The sequence below is a fragment of the Rhipicephalus microplus genome, chromosome X (assembly GCF_043290135.1).
Source record: "Rhipicephalus microplus isolate Deutch F79 chromosome X, USDA_Rmic, whole genome shotgun sequence".
NCBI lineage: Eukaryota > Metazoa > Arthropoda > Arachnida > Ixodida > Ixodidae > Rhipicephalus > Rhipicephalus microplus.
The window spans coordinates 227,322,039-227,328,391 of NC_134710.1; the positions used below are offsets into that span (position 1 = coordinate 227,322,039).

The 6,353-nt window shown below is 43.9% G+C and overlaps 1 long non-coding RNA gene across 1 annotated transcript in view; it reads left to right on the forward strand.

The window, feature by feature from the left end:
• Positions 1-239: 239 nt before the first annotated feature.
• Positions 240-6,353, forward strand: part of LOC142776005 (uncharacterized) — a 55,267-nt gene continuing 49,153 nt past the window's right edge. Inside the window, exon 1 of the long non-coding RNA XR_012887225.1 lies at positions 240-1,471. This is a non-coding gene — a long non-coding RNA (uncharacterized LOC142776005). The remainder of the gene's footprint in view (positions 1,472-6,353) is intronic.

Genomic DNA, 6,353 nt, shown 5'->3' on the forward strand with positions numbered 1-6,353 from the left:
TTTCACACAACATGTTTTTGTGCTCACTCCTTATCGTGAATCGCAACAAGTAAATGCGACTGCTTCTACATTTAACGTACACTGGTGCATTCCATTGTAAGAGAGTTAGGGGGAAAGAGGGGTGTGACGGAAATTTGCCCTTCCTCCCCCCTTGTCAAAACTAATGAGATTCTCTGGATTTGGAAGCGGAACTATCAGCGAGTCTGGAATTTGGCGTTCAATGCATAACGCACGTTGTGCCCGAACGCCTCCCGCCGGCAAAACGATGAAGCGTCACTCCGTTGTACAGTTTCAGGAGGGCTGCGATAGATGTCGACTCTCGTCTATTGTATGAAAGCATACGAAACGACAATATATGCTCCTCTCCGCATGCGAAGCCAAACGCCGCGACTGCACTTCCAGTATGCACGTCAGTGAAAGGAGGGTAATTCTTATTTCCGGCTCAGGGACGATTTCGCGGGCCGGGGTCAATGACGACTCGTCGTTTGCTGGTTTACCACTGTGTTGCTTTCGTGGATGGTTCAGGTATCGCATAAAAGTCTTGCGCCGCATTTCACAAGACGTGGGTTTATGTATGCTCCACGCTGGGCCCCTGCCGAATAGGGCTGAACTGCTTGACAAAAATGTCACTAACCCACAATGTTGCTTGTTTTGGGGCAGTTCACACTTTACGTGCACTGCCTTATTTGTATGGGCGATGTGGATCGACAGATTTTGGCCACACGCGAAGTTGGGAGAAGTGGCGCTTGTCATCTCACGAACAGTGTTGCACTGCTTACATTATAACGTTGCCGATTGCAGCTCCAGGGATCTAGAAAACTCTTAGGATAGTGCACGTTTCACCATCATATGTATTTCAGCTCGCCCCGTTGGTATAGAGAGCGCACACGTGACCGTAGTCGGCTTCCGTATATGTTGTGTATTTCGACAGAAAAGAATAAGGGACCACGTGAGTTCTTTCTCGCATATTGCAATTGATAACGTTTTGTTCGGGTGGGCCACATAGACGTGACTGATCTGAAACATTTTTTCGTGAGGCACCGTATCATGTGTTAAAACGAAGCCGAACCACGGAACAAATTGTATATACTACTTCAAAATCAACAACCATATTTCGGTCCTGGTGAAAACTGGAATCGATATATTTCTCAAATACTGACAGGAAATTCTTGGCGTAAACTACTCGTATATTTAATTTCAGGAAGGTCATTTTTTAAATTTTGACATTAGCTGACGTTTGGTTCAAAATGCGGCCCCTCACACCGCTTCAAACACCCTTTGCTGTCCCGGCCCTTGAGTGCCTGCGGCTCTCCAGCTGATGCGTGTTTTGAGACCCCAGCTCTACGAAATAAAGCGTGCATCTCGTTTTCGGTGTTATTGTGACCACGCAGACTGGCACTGACATCAGACTAGAGAGAGCTCCCTGAGACATCATACTGGACACAGCATCTACTCCGCGAGTATGCAAAATGTGAGTAACACGAAATGTATTACGAAAACGTTGGCTACTTTTAGAAAGAAGACCATTCACTGTGAAGCAAACACCTGGTCCGTGGCCGAAAATGGGCTTTCGAAAAAGAGCGCTTGTCGCCTTGAAGAAGCTTCCAGAAGGATGAAACAATTTATGAAAATATTAAGGCACTCTTTATCCTGAAAGAGAAGTGTGTGACCGTGATTAATCTTGTTATGTGTTCTAATTGTGTAATGTTGTGATCGTGTTTTTCACGATAGGGTATAGTTATTTGACTTCCGTGTTTTTCCTGTTTATCTCAAGACCTGCAGAACATCATGTAGAGTTATTTTATTTGCCTGGCCTAGTGCTCGAACATTAGTTACTCAAGTGTTCTTCCATTGTCCTGTATTTCGACATCTTCTGTTCCACTCTATGACATATTTTGCGTCCTTTTCTGGTGATTAATTCATTTGTATATAGTATATTTCCTTTGCAAAGCCAGAACGAATAGCTGGTGCTGCACTAAACACTCCTACACATCATTTAAAAAAAAGGTCATTGGCTGGATGCGTCGGCGTTGCGTGCATGACACAATGACCTTCTCGACACCAGCACTCAAGGGACAACAGCGATCTATAGCGTTCTGCTCCAGAGCACGACGTCCAGAGTTCTATACACCCACGGCAGTCGTATATATATTGGAGGTGTTTTTTTGCAACATTCGTAATATTTCGATGGTTCTTAAACAATCACTTTCGTCGTCAAAATTATTCTACGAATCTCCCCAAAGGCTCATTTGTCGCTGTCTGGGTTTTGATGCTACTGAGCCTCGGCTTACGAAAGTAGAGAACAACACATTACGAGTTTTCGTCTCACAAGCAGCAATCAGAAGGTCAAACAGTAAGTTACGAATCACGGCAAGCTGCTGCGAATATTGTATGGCAGTTACGTCGAGAGTATAGGCGTTGCTGTTCCGCCTTTTATTTTCAGGGAAAAGCCGAAAAAAATCGAACCCCTGCCAGACCATGGCTTTTGCTATTTCAAACGCTCCCGCCACATGGTTTTCGTGAAGACTTCCGCCACGCAGCATCTCTATGAATGAAGGGGCCCCAATATGCAACGATGGGCTTTCCCATGTTTCTATAACGCACATCCGGGTACTCGGTCAATGATTTCTCGCTTCGTAAGCGCACCTGTGGAAGCGAATTATCGTTATTGCAGCGGGAGCTCGCAACACCTTACAAAGCCTTATTTTCCTGTCAGTCGCCTGCATATAAAGCACTCATTGAAACGTTTCGCGGTACCGTATGTGTGTTTGTAATTCGAGTGCATATTGTATGAATCAGTACTTTTCAGCAAAGTATGTGCGTCATTCTTTAAGTCCGTTGGTTGTTGAGGGAATTGAAACCCATTCGTGGTCATTCTTGAAAAAAAAAGGCCAGCTGTCAAGTAGAAGCACTGTTTTCATCAGTCAAATGCTGTCAAGTCTGTCTTTTTTTCTTTTCTTGATCTTATCGCCAGTTACAGAAGGAGCACCCGTTTTCATTGGAGACGAAAATGATTGAGGTGCACGTTAAAGAATCCCAGGTGGCTATAATTTCCGAAGCCTTCCACTGCGGCGTTCCTCATAATCATATTGCGGTTTTGGGACATTAAACACCAACAATTGTTGGGGGCAGAATCATGTCTTCCAACAACGAACGAAAACGCTGGTGCCCAACACGGTGAGTCAAATTGTATGAAGTGGTTGGGTGCGAGAATTTCCGCGAACTCACTCATGAGTCGACTCACTCGGACTAACTCACTCAGACTCAGATCGAGCCATGAGTGTGTCTAAGTGAGTCCGGGTGAGTAATGTTCTGGCGAGTTTGAGTTCGAGTGAGTCCGGTTCAAGATAATCTTCGTTAGTGTGAGTCCGAGTGAGTCCCGTTTAGAAAAATTTTGGCTAGACTGAGTTTGAGTGAGTCCAAAGCGCAAAAAGGTATTTCATGAGTGAGTCTGAGTAAGTTCAACTTTTTTTTGCTGTCCTATGGTCCTATTATTCATCTTCGCCATTACTATCAGCCCTACCTGAGTTCACTTTTATCCTCAGGTCTACTCAGACGTATTCCAAAGCAGTATCACTTGTACACCATTTGAACATTATTGATCAGAGGTGGTAATTACGTAGGGTGGTGCCTTGACCTCTCCGTCACAAACTGTTTGAAATAATTTCTTGATAAATGTATTGTTACATGAATTAGAGTCTGAGTGAGCTTCACATTTTTTGCTGACCTAGGCAGGTAGGTGTTTTTCTTATACAGACGCATATTTATATCATTGGTTTTCGGTCGAAAACTTTCAACTTCTTGGCAAATGTTCAGTACCAGTGCTCGGAAAAACATTATTTTAAGTAGGGAGTATGAACTAACCTTAATGGTTAATATGTGCTTCAGTTACACTTGCGGCGAAAAAGTAACAATGCTTTAAACAGAAACCGCCTAGTACAACTTTCTTGCAACCATGACTGGCTGGGCATGCTGAAGTTCTGGGTGCGGAGCTTGTCGTATCATTAGTTTCACAGCGACTGTAGCTTTCTAAAAAATTATTTTAAAAAGTTCACGCATCTTCATGAAGGGAATATGACAGGTCCTAAGGTTCAACACACCTACGTGGAAGTCGCCGACTAGTATAATAGACGGACGGACAGATGGACGGATGGATGCACAGATGGCGCAGGTGATCATGTATTGAGCTGTCATATCCTCGATTGTTGTACAAATTAAGTCAGTTTTTTACACCTATGTTCTCGTTTTTCATTTTGCTGATGTTCAGTTTTGGTTTTTTGTAGTGACGGACGCTGGACAAGGGTAGGCTCTAAGGAGCTTCGCCCTTAGGGCATAGACGTGACCGTCTGTGCGTCTTGCAGACGGCTCGAGGCGCCCAGCCATTGACGTAGCCAGCGGGGGGGGGGGGGGGGGTTCAATCCTTTTCCCAAATTTGTTCGCCCCCCCGCCACTTACCCAACTTATTTTTTTTCACCACTTCGCGCTAACATGATTTAGGAACTATAGGCGCGGCTACTATCACAATATCATTCCTGGGCGCTTTTACAATGAGGCTGCATGCGGAAAAACGTATCGCGGTGTTCTTCAAGGCCTTGGCATTCCGTAAGATTTCGGGCAGGAATCTCGGCCGCGAGTGTTTTAAGCTGGCCCGGCGACGCGATTAATGCTCAAGCGGTGGTCATACTTGTAGCCGCCGGAGCAGATCTCGCCAGAGTTGATTACTACAATAATTTTCAATGGGCAGAGGTTAGTTTTAATGGAAAAAGCCAGACACAGTTTCAAAGTCTCATAGGCCACGTTCAAGCATATTACAGGGTGACTCTTCGCGCGTGTGCTGAGATATACTCAGGCCAGAGAATATCATTGTTGAACCTTCGCACGTTCTGCTAACATCTAAACACACGCACGCACGCACAAACACAGACGCACGCACACACACAAACACACACACACATGCAAGCGACAAAATATTTGGTTCATACACATACCTTGGCTTCTACACAGTGTACAATATATTTTTACATATCTTTTCTATGCCCTAACGGCTAAATGTACTCCAAAGTGTTCTCTGGTGATGAAGGGCCGGGCAAACGTGCAGGCCAATCATAGCCCTAGAAAGGACTACTAAAATACTCATAATGTAACTTATGCTTATAAATAAAAAGATGGTGATCATCAACCTAAAGCAGTGTAATGAGAAATCCAGTGTGCGCAGCTGTAGTGAGCACAAGCTTCATTGTTGAGCACTGTGGTAAACAGCGCAAGAATAAGAAACATAAATGTGAAAAAATATACGACAAATTATATATATTGATTCGCTTCATCTGTTCGTTTATTTACATTGACAAGACTAAAATGGCACCAAGCAATTTCTGCAACTAGCGATATGACGCACCACAAGAAATGCACATAATGGAGGAACATGCATGGGTGGGCATGTTATCTCCTAAAATTAGGAGCAATATACATAGTAAGCATATTTTTCTACAAGAAATGAATGAAACTCTACAAGCAATGTCTCACACAGAAAACAGACACATTGCATAACGGAATACTGTCGATTATCTTTTTGAATGGACACGAAGATTATCTTGCTCATTACATCTCCTATTACATGCACCGTGTGTTAACCAAAATTTGCGAGAAATGCCACGTGCAAATTTGGGTGGTGGCATTGTGATTTACACCTTCCGTATTCGTGAACCACGCCTGCAAGTGCAAGGTGCCACTGAAAAGCAAGGAGCAGGCAACAGGAGAGAACGGGATCACTCTGCCACGCTGTCAAAGTGATGTTCAGCAATATGTCTCGTACAGTTGAACTTGCTTCCTTACAGCTGGACGAAAACTAGCGCATACTGATTTTACCAAAACCGTCTTTTTTACTACCCGCCAGGGTAGTCCAGTGGTTATCGTGCTTCATTGCTGATCCGCAGGTAGCGGGATCGAATCCTTGTCGTATTTTCGATGTAGGCGAAAATGCTTGAGGCCCGTGCACTTTCATTTGGGCGCATGTTAAAGAACCAAAGTGTTAAAATTTCCAGAGCACCCCACTGCGGTGTCTCTCGTAATCATATCGTAGTTTTGGGATGTTAAACCCCATCAATTGATCATTAACAACTATAGTTTTTACTGTTCAAATAATCTCAATCCAAGAATAACTTCAGTTAACTTTCTTCCTTGATTTTTAGCAGGCGTCTATGGTTGATACCACACACACATTCAGTTGAAGCTGTCTACATTCTCGGTAAAGCGCAGAGAGAATGTTTTCCGGGTGGACTTGTATTTCACGTAGGATGTTCAGAGAGCAATGACAAACAATTTTTTATTTGTTGTTATAGCTTTCAGGTACAACT